We start from the raw sequence: 12936 nt of genomic DNA on the forward strand, positions 1-12936 counted from the left end.
GTTGTTCAAACCATCACTGATGCCGTCACTGCAGCAGTGACGGACAAAATACAGAACACTCTGGAGGCGAATGCGAGTGAGATCCGTGCACTGAACACATCGTTAAAAGCAAGTGAGGAGAAAGCACGACTGCTCGAACAGAAATTGATCGAGAAGACGGACGAGCTCGAACAATATCAGAGACGCAATAATCTCAGACTGTTCGGCATTCCAGAGAGCAGCAGAGAAAACACAGATGAACTTGTGATAAATCTTGTCCAAGAAAAGCTAGGCGTGCAGGTGACTCTGAGTGACATTGACAGAAGTCATAGAGTGGGTCGTAGGTCGCCAGGTTCTACAAAACCAGGACCTACAATAGTGAAATTTATGTCATATAGGAAAAGATCTGTAGTCTTCAGAGCAAAGAAGAATCTCGCGAAGTCGGGTCTGACAGTACGCGAGGATCTGACCTCTGAAAGACTGAACATTCTGAAGAGCACGATTTCGAAATTTGGGCTGCAGAACGTATGGACAAATGACGGCAGGATAATGGTTAAGACCGAAAACGGAAAGAAAACAATTTGCAGTGTAAATGAACTCGAAAGCCTGTGCTTTAGAAGCTAAATCATATCTGATCTTGCTGCCACTAACCTGTATGTTTATATTGTTTACACTGTCAACTATAGCTTAACTACTGTATTATCAAATTGTTCGTTTCTCTACATAACTATTTTTTGTCTCTATTTATTTTTTCTCGTGTAGTTTTGTTATTATTTGTATTATCATCTTTTCGTTTCTCTACATAACTTTTTTCATCTTTAATTATTTTTCTCATGTAGTTTTGTTAATTACTACATAAGGTGGTCTCATTTCCATCCTTAATTGGCAACCCACTATCATACTTTGGTTGTTATCCTAATAAGCGCAATTAATATCACACTCTGTCGTAACGTGCAGATTACTCCCGTTGTGTTTAGCGAAATTACTTCCCCTGCCAGCCCACGGCTACTTCCAGAACCTTTGCAGACCTCGCTGACCTTGGCCGCAGATCCCGTTGCCTCCCTGGGGAGCCATCCCCTCCCCCTCCCGGCCGCTTTCACTGCACAAAACTGGGTGGACACTCCCTCACTTCCCCCCCCCCTTTCACACGCTTTCCGCATTCCTCATGCCAGACCCTCTTGTCACCGCTAACCACGACCCGCAAACATCGGTCGGCAGCCTCCTCGGGCAATCAACACCCGAACGCACCAAGCTGCATATTGCACATGCAAATGTCCAGTCTCTGCCAGCTCACTTCGACGAGTTCAAATATATATTTCAAACTGCTGATATACACGTAATACTTTTGTCAGACACTTGGCTGAAACCAAGTATTCGTACAACTTCCGTAAACCTAGATGGCTATATCTTTCTCAGGCACGACAGATGCCACAGACGAGGGGGCGGTGTAGGGGCGTACATACGCTCTGATTTGTCACCTACAGTGCTACACACATCCGACAACAATATAGATAAACAAGAGGAATATATGTTCATTGACATCAAATTCCTTAACAGAAAGTGCTTAATATGTGTCCTTTACAAACCTCCTAAAGTAGGCGGGTTCGCCTGCTTCGAAACTGCCCTCTCTAGTCTCGAATCGTCATATGAACATGTAATTATAGCAGGTGACACTAACATTAATTTTCTGCGCAATAGTCCTTCCACTGAGAAATTCAAGAGAATGCTTTCTTCCTCAAATGTGACGCTACTTCAGCTGGCACCTACTCATCACACGACTACCAGCCACACTTCCATAGATATATTCGCAACGAAATCTCCAAACAGAATAATCCGCACCTCTCAAATATCTGCGCTCGGCATGTCTGCCCATGACATCATTTTCATGACGTATTCACTAGAATGTCCTAGAAAGAAACAAAAACTGTCTACATACCGAGACCTCAAACGCATAAATTTTCCTGAACTCGAAAATGAGGCACAAGAAATAGTTTGGGCGATGACCTCTACTCCCCTCACGGACATAAACGACAAACTCCAGGATTTCACTAGCAAAATTACTCAACTATATGACAAATATGCTCCAATAAAAACCAGAAAAGTAAAAAGGCAACCTGCACCTTGGCTGACTGAAGAACTAAAAGAGCTCATGAATCTCAGAGACGCTGCACATCGAGCACACAAGATACACCCTACACCTGAAAATCATACTGTTTACAAGCAGAAACGAAACAAAGTCAGTCAAGCGGTGAGAAACGCTAAGCTCAGGCATGCCCGTACATTAGCTGACAATAGATGTAGACCAGCTATCCTGTGGAAAAATCTCCGCAGTCTCGGTTTAGGCAAAATAAAAGTTGCAGAAAATCCCATGGTCCCAGCTGAAGAACTAAACAGTTTCTTCACATTACCTACAACTACAATTGAACCGCAAAAAAAAAAAAAAAAAAAAAAAAAAAAAAAAAAAAAAAAAAAAAACATTGATTACTTCATGGGGATGAATGACTGTAGCAAAGAAAAGTTCTATCTACAGCACGTCACTTGCAGTACTGTCAAGAAAGCCATAATGCGGATTAGATCAGCATCTACTGGACATGATGGCATCACCATCCAGATGGTAAAACTTATTATTGACCAACTACTGCCCTCTGTAACAGACATATTCAACGATTCATTAATCACAAGTGTTTTCCCTGAGGCCTGGAAACTGGGACAAATTGAGCCACTGCCTAAAAAGGACATCGCCACAGCACCCTCTGACTACCGCCCCATCTGCCTTCTTCCTGCACTATCAAAGGCCTTAGAATATATAGTTCATGACCAGCTCACCAACTACCTAACTACTAACAACCTACTAGACGACTACCAATCTGGTTTCCGTAAACATCGAAGCACAACATCCGCACTGATAAAGGTGACAGATGATCTGAAACTTGCCATGGACAGACAAGAAGCGACTATCATTTGCTTCTTAGATTTCAGCAAAGCATTTGATACTGTCGACTTCGACATCTTACTAGCCAAACGTAGCGGTCTAAATTTCTCACCAAGTGCAGCGCAATGGTTTCGCTCATACATGACGTCTCGTCAGCAACGCGTCCTGTCTGGGAATATAAAATCACAATGGCGGCATGTAGTGTCAGGCGTTCCCCAAGGCTTAGTATTAGGTCCTATACTCTTCTCTCTGTATGTCAATGATGTGTCATCGGTTCTGACCTATTGCAAATATCATATGTATGCTGATGACCTTCAGTTGTATCTAAGTGCGAAACGAAGCAATATCAAGAAAGCTATTGAAAATTTCAATACTGACCTCGATGCACTGTCAAAATGGGCACAGGACATAGGTCTAAAACTAAACCCATCTAAAACCCAAGCGGTACTTGTTGGTCACTCTAAGCTCATTAGCCCAAAACATCGGGAATCCGTACCATCTTATATCCTAAATGGAACAAATATTAACTTCTCTCCCTCAGCAAAGAGTTTGGGAGTTATAATAGATGAAAATCTAAATTGGACAGAGCATGTAACTGCAGTGTGCAAAAAAGCATCAGCATCCCTTCATGTCCTACAAAATTATAAAAAACTCTTCCCTTTCGATCTGAAAAAGAAATTAGTACAAACGCTTATACTCCCAATCATTGACTACAGTGATATTATCCTACAAGGCCTCTCTCAGGAAAATTCGCGACGTCTAGAACTGGTCATGAATGCCTGCGTCCGATATATCTGTGACGTTCGACTTTTTGATCACATTTCACCAGCATATTCAAAATTGTGCTGGCTGCATGCAGACAAACGCAGAGATTTCCATACACTCTGTGTCATCTACTGCCTTATAAATGTACACTGTCCCTCATATCTCTCCTCGTCCCTAACGCTCATGTCCGCTCATGTCGGAACAACATGACAGAAACACACGTTCCCATTATAATAAAATCCTCTCTGTTCCACTGCATCGCTCAGTCACCTTCTCCAAGTCCTTTACAGTAGCAGGAACCCGACTATGGAATAACCTCCCTCGTTATGTTAGAGAACTTAAAAACACGTCCGGCTTCAGAAAACAGTTAATGACGTATCTACTTAAGCAACAGTAATACCTTCCTCTGTACATGAATGCACTTCACCTCATTACTTCCCTCTTTCCCCCTCCTTAAATCTCCCTTCCCCAAAACTCGCTACACTAGTAAACATCTACTTTACACACCAAGATATTAATGTACATCTGCACAAATCTTCATTACTATTGCCAATTTTTCTCATGTTTATCATTATTATTTGATTTTTTACTGTTATTATTATTGCTTTTATCATAATCTGTATGTATAGCACCTGTTGTAAAATACTGCCAGCATTTACTTTATTAGGTCTTAGTCATGTTTATCATTATTATTTGACTTTTTTTACTGTTATTATTATAGCTTTTATCATAATCTGTATGTATAGCACCTGTTGTAAAAATACTGCCGCATTTACTTTATTAGGTCTTAGTCACTACTCTTTATTCATATTGTCACTAGAGTAATCTAATTTTCTCATTAAACTATTGTCATGGGGTAACTCTGATGTGTGAAATACTGCATGTGTGGAACACTGGTCCGATGTAAGAGAGGGCCTGATGGCCCTAATCTGATCAGGTTAAATAAATAAGAAAGGAAAGGTTGTTACAGTACTGTCAACCCAACATCACTATATGAATGTGACGGAAGAGAAGCCAGACATCATCCTACTCTACAATTGTAGGATGTCAGGAGTGGATACATTCGATAAATATGTAAGAACGTACAGCTGCCGTCGAGGAACGCGTCGATGGCCAACGGTGGTGTTTATCAACTTGATTGACATTGCAGCATATACTTCATATGTTTTATTTCATGATACATACAAGGAATGGACAAATAATTTGCCGACAAAGGGTTCTGGAAGGAAGAAGTACCTGAAAGATCATGCTCGTGAACTGTGTGACCTCAACACCAAAAGACGCGCTCAAAATGCTCTTGGCCTACACTCAAAATACACTACAGCGTTATCAACTTTTGGGTATGAGTGTAATCAAAATCAAGGTGCTGTGAGCAGAGGAAACAACGTTTCGGAGCGGCGACGGGAAGTAACACGTGCAGCTGTGCATAATCTGCCAAAGAAAGGACGCTGTTACATATGCACCAGAAGCAAAGACTGTAAGTACATGAAGACTTGCACTTCTTGCAGGAAGTATATCTGCCCTGCACACACCAAGAAAGAAGAAGTAGTTCATATTGTAAAGTGTTCTGAATGTGAATCTGAGTAATCCTTGTAATTGTGAAATTAATACAAATAAATGTAAAAAAAATATTTATTCATTACTAAAAATGTCCCAGAAACCCTTTCCCAGTAATAATAATCAAGATTTTCATCTTCTCATCTGCCAAAATTTTGGAAATACATAAGTAATGGTATTTATCCTAGATAGAGAATGTGTGATGGTTGTGGGGTCAGTCGCTGATCCCTCCCATTGGCGTTGGCCAGTGAAACATACAGCATTGGTATGCAACTGTTAAAATTAAATAATTTTGTTTAAATAATTTTGTGTACAACTACCAATATATGCAAATGGTCTGTTTTATGTGAAATGTTTGTTTGCTGTTATGTAAACTACTGACCTTCACTTAGGGTTCTTAGTTATTTTGTATGTAAAAGGTGTCGTGGTTCCCCTCGGGAACGGAACTGTGTTGTGCACGCAAATTGTGGTCGGCCTAGGTAGAAAAGGTGGAACCAAGAGTCAGTCGGGGACGAGCCACTAAACTATCAACTGCTCGAGTAAAAGTTGTGTATTGTGTTGGTTCCGATAGAGACTTTTTCTGACGCTATCCAATGCCTCGGATGGATGGATAAATAGCTGGAACTATTCTGGAATTGATATCTATCATCACCACGAAGAAATGACAGAGTCAGGCAAATCTACCTGCAGATTCACCTACCAACATGCAATTGCCACCACATTGAGCTATCACTGTAATGGAACACTACAGTAATGTACAGTGAAGGATCAGCTCATAGGATGTTATAGTGTACTTGAATATAAGGTTCCTCTCCGTTGGAACTAAAGTGATTAACGAGTGTGCTTTATTGAAAGCATATTAAAATTAATATGGCAATAGAGGGCGCTAACTTTAATATTTTTTCTTGAAAGGATCTTACAAATACCTCAATTTTGTGTTTCAATGCAGTAAAAGTCCAGAACTGCAACTGTTGAGAGTTATATGTTCATGCTTGCTAAGTGCTTGTTTCACTGATGTAATGAAAGTGTGTTTAGTTTGCTCTGCTACAGTGGTCAAGATTAAGCCCCCCCCCCCCCTCCCCACCATTGAAAGGAGTTCAAATACACAACAATATTTACTTATAGAAAGTGTCAATTACTCTTGTTATTCAAGTCAACTTCTGTACAATATTGGGTACCTCTTGTGTATTAAAATTGCATATTAATGTCGTAACAGGATCCACAGTTTTTCTATTGTGCTCATGCTACATAACGATTAATAGAAAGACAACTATCTATGAAAACAGTAACTTCTTTATTCAAAAGACAGTGAGAAGTGATATATTAGTGAACTCCATTTAATTTTCATTCTAAGTAGAAAGGTGTTTAGTAGTGAAAGACTTAATCTATGTACAGCAACTAATTTTGCTGTGAACCATATCCATATTTCATGTCAGATAGGAAATTGTTTGAAAAGTAATACTAAAACTATGTCCAATTTACGATTCCACAGTAAATATTAATAGTAGCGTTATTGAGACAATTCAGTTTGACTAAGACCTCAAGGTAACAGTGTGTTTTGTTATCTGTTATATTTATGCAGATATTTCGTTCTGTTCTCTTAACTCCAACCTTAACGTGAACATACTGTACTCAGGTGCCAGAGTTCATTGCACTCGCGTGTGGCAGAGTATAGGTTGTGTTTGTCCGTTAAAGTTACTCGTACCTATTTTCTTGAACAAGAATGTCAGTCATTCTCTTGCCTAATTAGGCTGGGGACCGTTTTCTTTATTCTTTGAACAGTGTATCTGTGTAAAATATTTTTTGTTACTGTTTAAATATTTACGTAATTCTGACTTTCACTTCCGATAAGCCACTTCCGTTAGGTACAACATGGTCAACATAATAATATTCCTCTCAGAGGGTAACACTGCTCTGTTGCTTTATACCATAATTGCTTTAATAATTTTCTTTCACGACCCGACTCCAACTTTAAGTTTATGGTATAGCAATAGCACACAGTAGTGTTATAACTTGAAAATCAAACCGAAATTAAATCAGACGACACAGCTCCCATTCCGTTCGTCGAATCTCAAGAATATTAGTACATGCAGCAAACATTAAACCAGGTTGCTGCACATAACAGTTCGCTACATAGGAAAGTTAACAGTTTATATCAGGAAGTAGACACTATCAGAAAATTTTCTCCACGTAATCAGTTTCAAACTAACTTGCAACAGCAACAGTCACCTACTTTTCAGCTTCACGTTAATATAAGCATACTACAATGAATGAGTGACTTTGATACAAGTCAGTCATCTCACAATCGGTTCTTTTACGCCGCTGAACCCTTTCAAAATGTACAACGCGAAGGATTCGTCAATAAACATTTCCTATGTGTAAAGAAATTAAGGGTATTCACAAATAACCGCACAGATGTGCATCCCCTTGATTGGGTGCAGCAATTTTCATTTTCACTGCCACCAAACTGGCCAGTGACACACAAGCTCGAATTTATCTGTAGCTTTTTAGAAGGAGAACCTTCGATGCGTATGAGACACATAGTGAGGCAATAACCCTCCGTCGACGAGTTTCAAAATATTTTTCTATCTACATATTGGTCGCAAGCGATTCGGCGAGGCGTTAAAGACCAGCTAATTAGTTTACCCAATTTTGAATACTCCAGTTTTCCAACTGTCACCCAGTTTTTTGAATATATGGTTCAACGAAACCAGTACCTGACCGAACGGAATAGTCAATCCGTGCTCATACAATTATGCATCTCAAAACCTCCGCGACCATTACGCGTTTCCCTTCTTACCGGACAGCAAAAGGAAAGCATTTCAGCTTTCAGGGACTTATTACAAATATTAGAAGTTCAGCTATCGGACTACCCATTTGTCAATAAAAACTTTAATAACTGCACTCAAGGTAACAACTCATTCGGTTACAACGAGCAATCCCGTCCATTCCATAGCAAGAGAAATAAAATATTTGGTTCCGATAGCGATTTTCATGAACATTTTAGTAAGAGACAACATTTTGTCAACCAGTAAATTAAGCAGAATCAAGTATACCAGAATTTAGACGACAACAATCGCAGTTTCCAGCCGAAATTTTAGCCGCACCCCCAGCAGCCCGGAAATATTCAACAACAATTCGGTCGACAAGCACAACCGAAGCTCGATGTGCCACCGCCCAGCTTTGCCAGTACAGCCCAGTCGAGTAATTTTACGCAATCGCAACGGAATAAATTCTCCCACAAAAACAAATGGTAGCAGTCACATCGAAACTATCAACAGCAAAGACATTTTCACAAGCATGAAGGGAATAATCTACAATTCCAGCGTAATTTTGGCAACAGCAACTTTCATCACAATCAGCTTCAGCAGTCTCAGTTCATTCTTAATGAACCTAATGTTAGTTTCCATCCACCGCGGCATTCTGCCTCCCGTTCACTGATAAGAAAAAATGAAAAAGAGTAAATTTTTTGACTCTTCTTCCCACACTCAGTTAAAAGTTAATATGATAATACCTTTAGCCCGTATATTACATGACCAGCTTAAAATGAGGAGTTAAAAAGTAGATAACATCATGCAACAAAATCTACCAAGGCAGTGTTTAAAATTACTTGAACATGTGAATGCTGTAAAAATGAAGCAAGTTTGTTTACATAAATAAATATAAGAAATTCTTTAGTAGTGATGCCTCATTCGGCCAGTCACATGTACAAAATAAATAGTAATGTTTACTTGCTGCATAAGCTGAACACGTACAGCTTCCAAATTAAATGCATCTGCCTTAACTTATTTATTCATGTCTCCCAGCGTGTAGTGTAGTGTATGTCCGGTGAATAACAAAACAAGAAAGACGTGTATATATGCGTAAGTCTTTGTGTGTGACAATAATATGCATAAGGAGCTAGCTGACAGTGTCTAAATCGATCGCCGCAGACGAAACTGCCAGTGAATGCACACGTATTGCCGACAGGTTGTTGTTCTCATAGCGTTCACCGCTCGTTTGGGCGTGGTGAGGTATGGGGTACGTGACGTCCCTTCCCTTTGAAGATTAACCTCACATAAATCGTCACGCTCCGCTGGTCTCTGCTCTCCTGTGAGGTCATTCGCCTAAGTCAGTTACCACATAATATGTCCTAATCTGAAACATTCGGAGGCTCCTAGATGCACAATATTTCTTCTTTCCACCTGTTTACAAACTTACCACTCAATTCTAGCTTTTTATCTTTCCTCAAAGTGGAACCTAGGCAAAAGGAGATTGAGTGATAAATTTTTAAAGTGTATTCCATTCAGACACAAACATGCATTCTACTGTATAGTCGAAGTACAAAAAGGATGAGCAATAGCCTTGTTCAAAAAGGCAAGAAGAACAAATAATATACCCCCTTCCCCACACTTAAAAGAAACATATAAACATATACTTCGTCCTCCCATTCTCATTTCAGCCCTTGTGATGTACAGTCATGAGTTGGAATTTCTACGTGGTTGCTTCGGAAAAGATGACGACATATATTCACTGTGTTCATGATATAATTTGTTAGGGTGACAGCAAGAGGAACTGTATTGACAGTTCTGTATATGAATACCTCCTGAGCTCGTTCATTATTATACTGGGTTTAGCTTGCACCTTATAAGAAATATTAAACAAAAGGATGGCTATTTTCCTGGAGCGATCATTCACAGCCAGGGGAAAGCCCAAAATCCTGTCACAATGTTCATATTAAGAAGCACTCTCTCATCAACAAAATATGACACTACGCTGTATAAGTCTAACATTGCTATAGAGAAACACACAGCAAGCGCTTTCTGGAGTATGATTCTTAATTTTCTCATCGCTGAAGCTAACCAGAGCTAACCAGAGCAAGAAGACATTAGAATGGGCGCTCTGAATATCTAATGGTTTAAACCCACCATTAGGCTATATGTTAACAGAATTACTCGGCCGATAGGTAGCTTGGTTCCAGTGTCCACATGTGGGCATGGGCCTGAGGTGCCGACGTATGTGCCCTTCCTGCTGGCTAATGCAAACACGCCAAACAGCCATTTTGCCGTTTCCAGTGTGGGAAAAATTGTGAAACTTACAAAACAGATGTTGCCAACCATTCAAATGAGTACGTGCCATCAGCGCTATGACGTGAATGTCTGAGCCAATTAGTGCCTGTTGTATTCTCCAACAGTTTATTGAACGTAACTTCTCCTACAATACAATAGCTGGCTGTACAATAGACGTAGACATCCGTCGATCTAGCCGGAGATGTGTTTCCTCTCGGTCGGCTGGTACTTCGATCGGCGGTGCAGTACAGCGGCTTCGGTGATACCTTCTCGGAGACTCTGCTATAGCGGTTGCCATTAGCAGCGGACGAAGACTGGTCTGCCGTCGACCGGCCGGGCCTATATAGTGAGCTGGAGCCAATAGAAACCCAGCGTAGGAATCCGTGGCCGGATATGTCGTGGCAACCTCTGCAAGGAAAGGTTCCTATTAATCGACTGGAATCTTCGGCGTGTTTACCTGATGTCTTCACTTGTTTGGCTGTTTGTTTGTTTCCCTCATAGCGTGGCTGTTATGTGGTGCTTCCTGCCATTTAGGGGAACCCGATGGCAGACAGTATACACCTCCCTTCCAGCGGGTGGGGGGGGGGGGAGGGCAGAGGAGTGCGACGTCGTCCTGTTCGGTCTTGGCGGCCTCGTGGAGGAGGCGGTGAAAACTCGCCCCCACAGAGTAGGGCGTGGCGTGGCGGGCCAGACGGGCAGAGCTGTATCGCGGAAGAGGCGGGGAAGCTGGCCGCGATGGCGCCAGGGGCATAGGTTCAACGACGTCCGCGGGATGCTGCCCGGAAAGTGGACCTTGCGGGCGTCGCTGGCTAGGCTGCGACATCGGCGGCGGCGGTGCCAAGGGCATGGGGGCATCGTCAACGATGGCGGATGGCGCAGGCGGTCGGGACGGCGGAGGAGCCGGTGGAGCCTGCAGCCGCTGTGGAGACGACCGCTGTTGCTGCTGGACGGGGTCTGGCGCCCCTGCACGCCTACCATGTGTGGAAAGGAGCACATCCGGGCTGCCGGAAGAAGGCGGCGGAGTTGCTTGGCGGAAAGAAGAGGCGGTCAGAAAACCCTGATACCGGCGCCGGAGTTGGTTGCTGTGCCAGCGGACGACTGTGTCGGCGATGGTGACGTCAAAGAGCTGACGGCCTCGCAGCCGGACGATCACCCCCTGAATCCATCTGGTTCTCGGGCCGAAACCTCGCGCCCAGATAAGGGATCCTGGAACAAAGGGAGCCTGTGCAGTCGGAACCCGTTGTTTGGGTCCGGGCCGGAGGAGGTACAAAAGGGGACAGGGTTGCCGGCCATGCAAAAGTTCCGCCGGACTACGGGAGCCGATGGGTTTGACCAATAGGAACTGAGGAACAACGTCAGCGACTCGTCCAAGGTGTAGACGGGGGCATATTTTGTCATTTTGGCCTTAAATGTCCGGACGAGGCGTTCGGCCTCGCCGTTGCATTGCAGGTGAAAGGGCGGAGTGAGGACGTGTTGGATGCCATTGGCAGAAGAAAACGTCGAGAATTCCTGGCTCCGGAATTCAGGGCCGTTATCGGTAACAATTGTTAGCGGCAACCCTTCCAACGAAAAAACTTTCTGGAGAGCAGCGAGGGTCGCTTCTGAGGTGGTGCTGGTACAACGGATAACGAACGGATAATGTGAAAAGGCATCGGTGGCGAAGTCCAAATGAATGCGATCCCAGGGACCGGCCAGCTTAGGCCAAGAGAGGAAGGTCTGAGGGGGCCTAGACAGCTGTTGGGCGCGCGTGGAGCAATTCTGAACGATGTGAGTGACGTCCCTGGTAAGCCCGAACCAAAAGACGTGACGCCGGGCCAATGCCTTGGTGCGAGCGATTCCCCAATGGCCTTGATGTAAGAGACTCAAGTCTTCAGCCCGTAGATGCTGGCGAACGACCACAAGCGGAGTGGACGTAGGGTCTACCCACAATAGGACACCATCCACCGCCAACAGCTTATGGCGGACAGAAAAAAGAACCGAAGGTGCTGCTGGTCGCGGGTGGGGGCACAGCTGGGCCACCCACGCTGAACATAGGAACGGACACAGAGCAACAATGGGTCACGTGTGTTCGCAGTTGCCACCATGGAGACCGTGATGGGAAACCCCCGCAGGGTGTCGTGGATCGCTTCATCAACTTCGAACACAAGGACGTCTGAAGAGTCAAACGCAGGGTTGGGACCAAGAGGGAGGCGGGAAAGAGCACCCGCGTTGGTGTGCTAGGAGGTGGACTTAAAATGCAAGCTGGGTGGCAGTTAGGGTCTTGGATAAAAAAGCCACCGGACGTTCTGTCCCATCTGGAAGTTTGTGGGAGAGGACAGCCCCAACCCAGTAATCAGAGGCGTCCATGGCCAGGAGCAGCGGCAGGAGGCCGATTGCAACTGGCGTTTGAGGGTGGAAAAGGCCGTTGCACAGGCCGGGGACCAACTGAAGGGGACATTTTTGTGGCATAAGTGATATAAGGGGGCCGCCACCTTAGCAGCCGACGGAAGGAACTTCCGGTAATACGATATTTTTACAAGGAAGGATTTCAGCTGATGTATGTCCCATGGGGGAGGCTGGCGTTGTATGGCGTCCACAGTGACGGAGAGATGCCTTTATGTGAAATAACATGACCTAAATAGGAAATAGAAGTTTGAAAGAAGGTACACTTCTCCT

Source organism: Schistocerca nitens, chromosome 3, assembly GCF_023898315.1.
Source record: "Schistocerca nitens isolate TAMUIC-IGC-003100 chromosome 3, iqSchNite1.1, whole genome shotgun sequence".
In the NCBI taxonomy this organism is placed as follows: Eukaryota; Metazoa; Arthropoda; class Insecta; order Orthoptera; family Acrididae; genus Schistocerca; species Schistocerca nitens.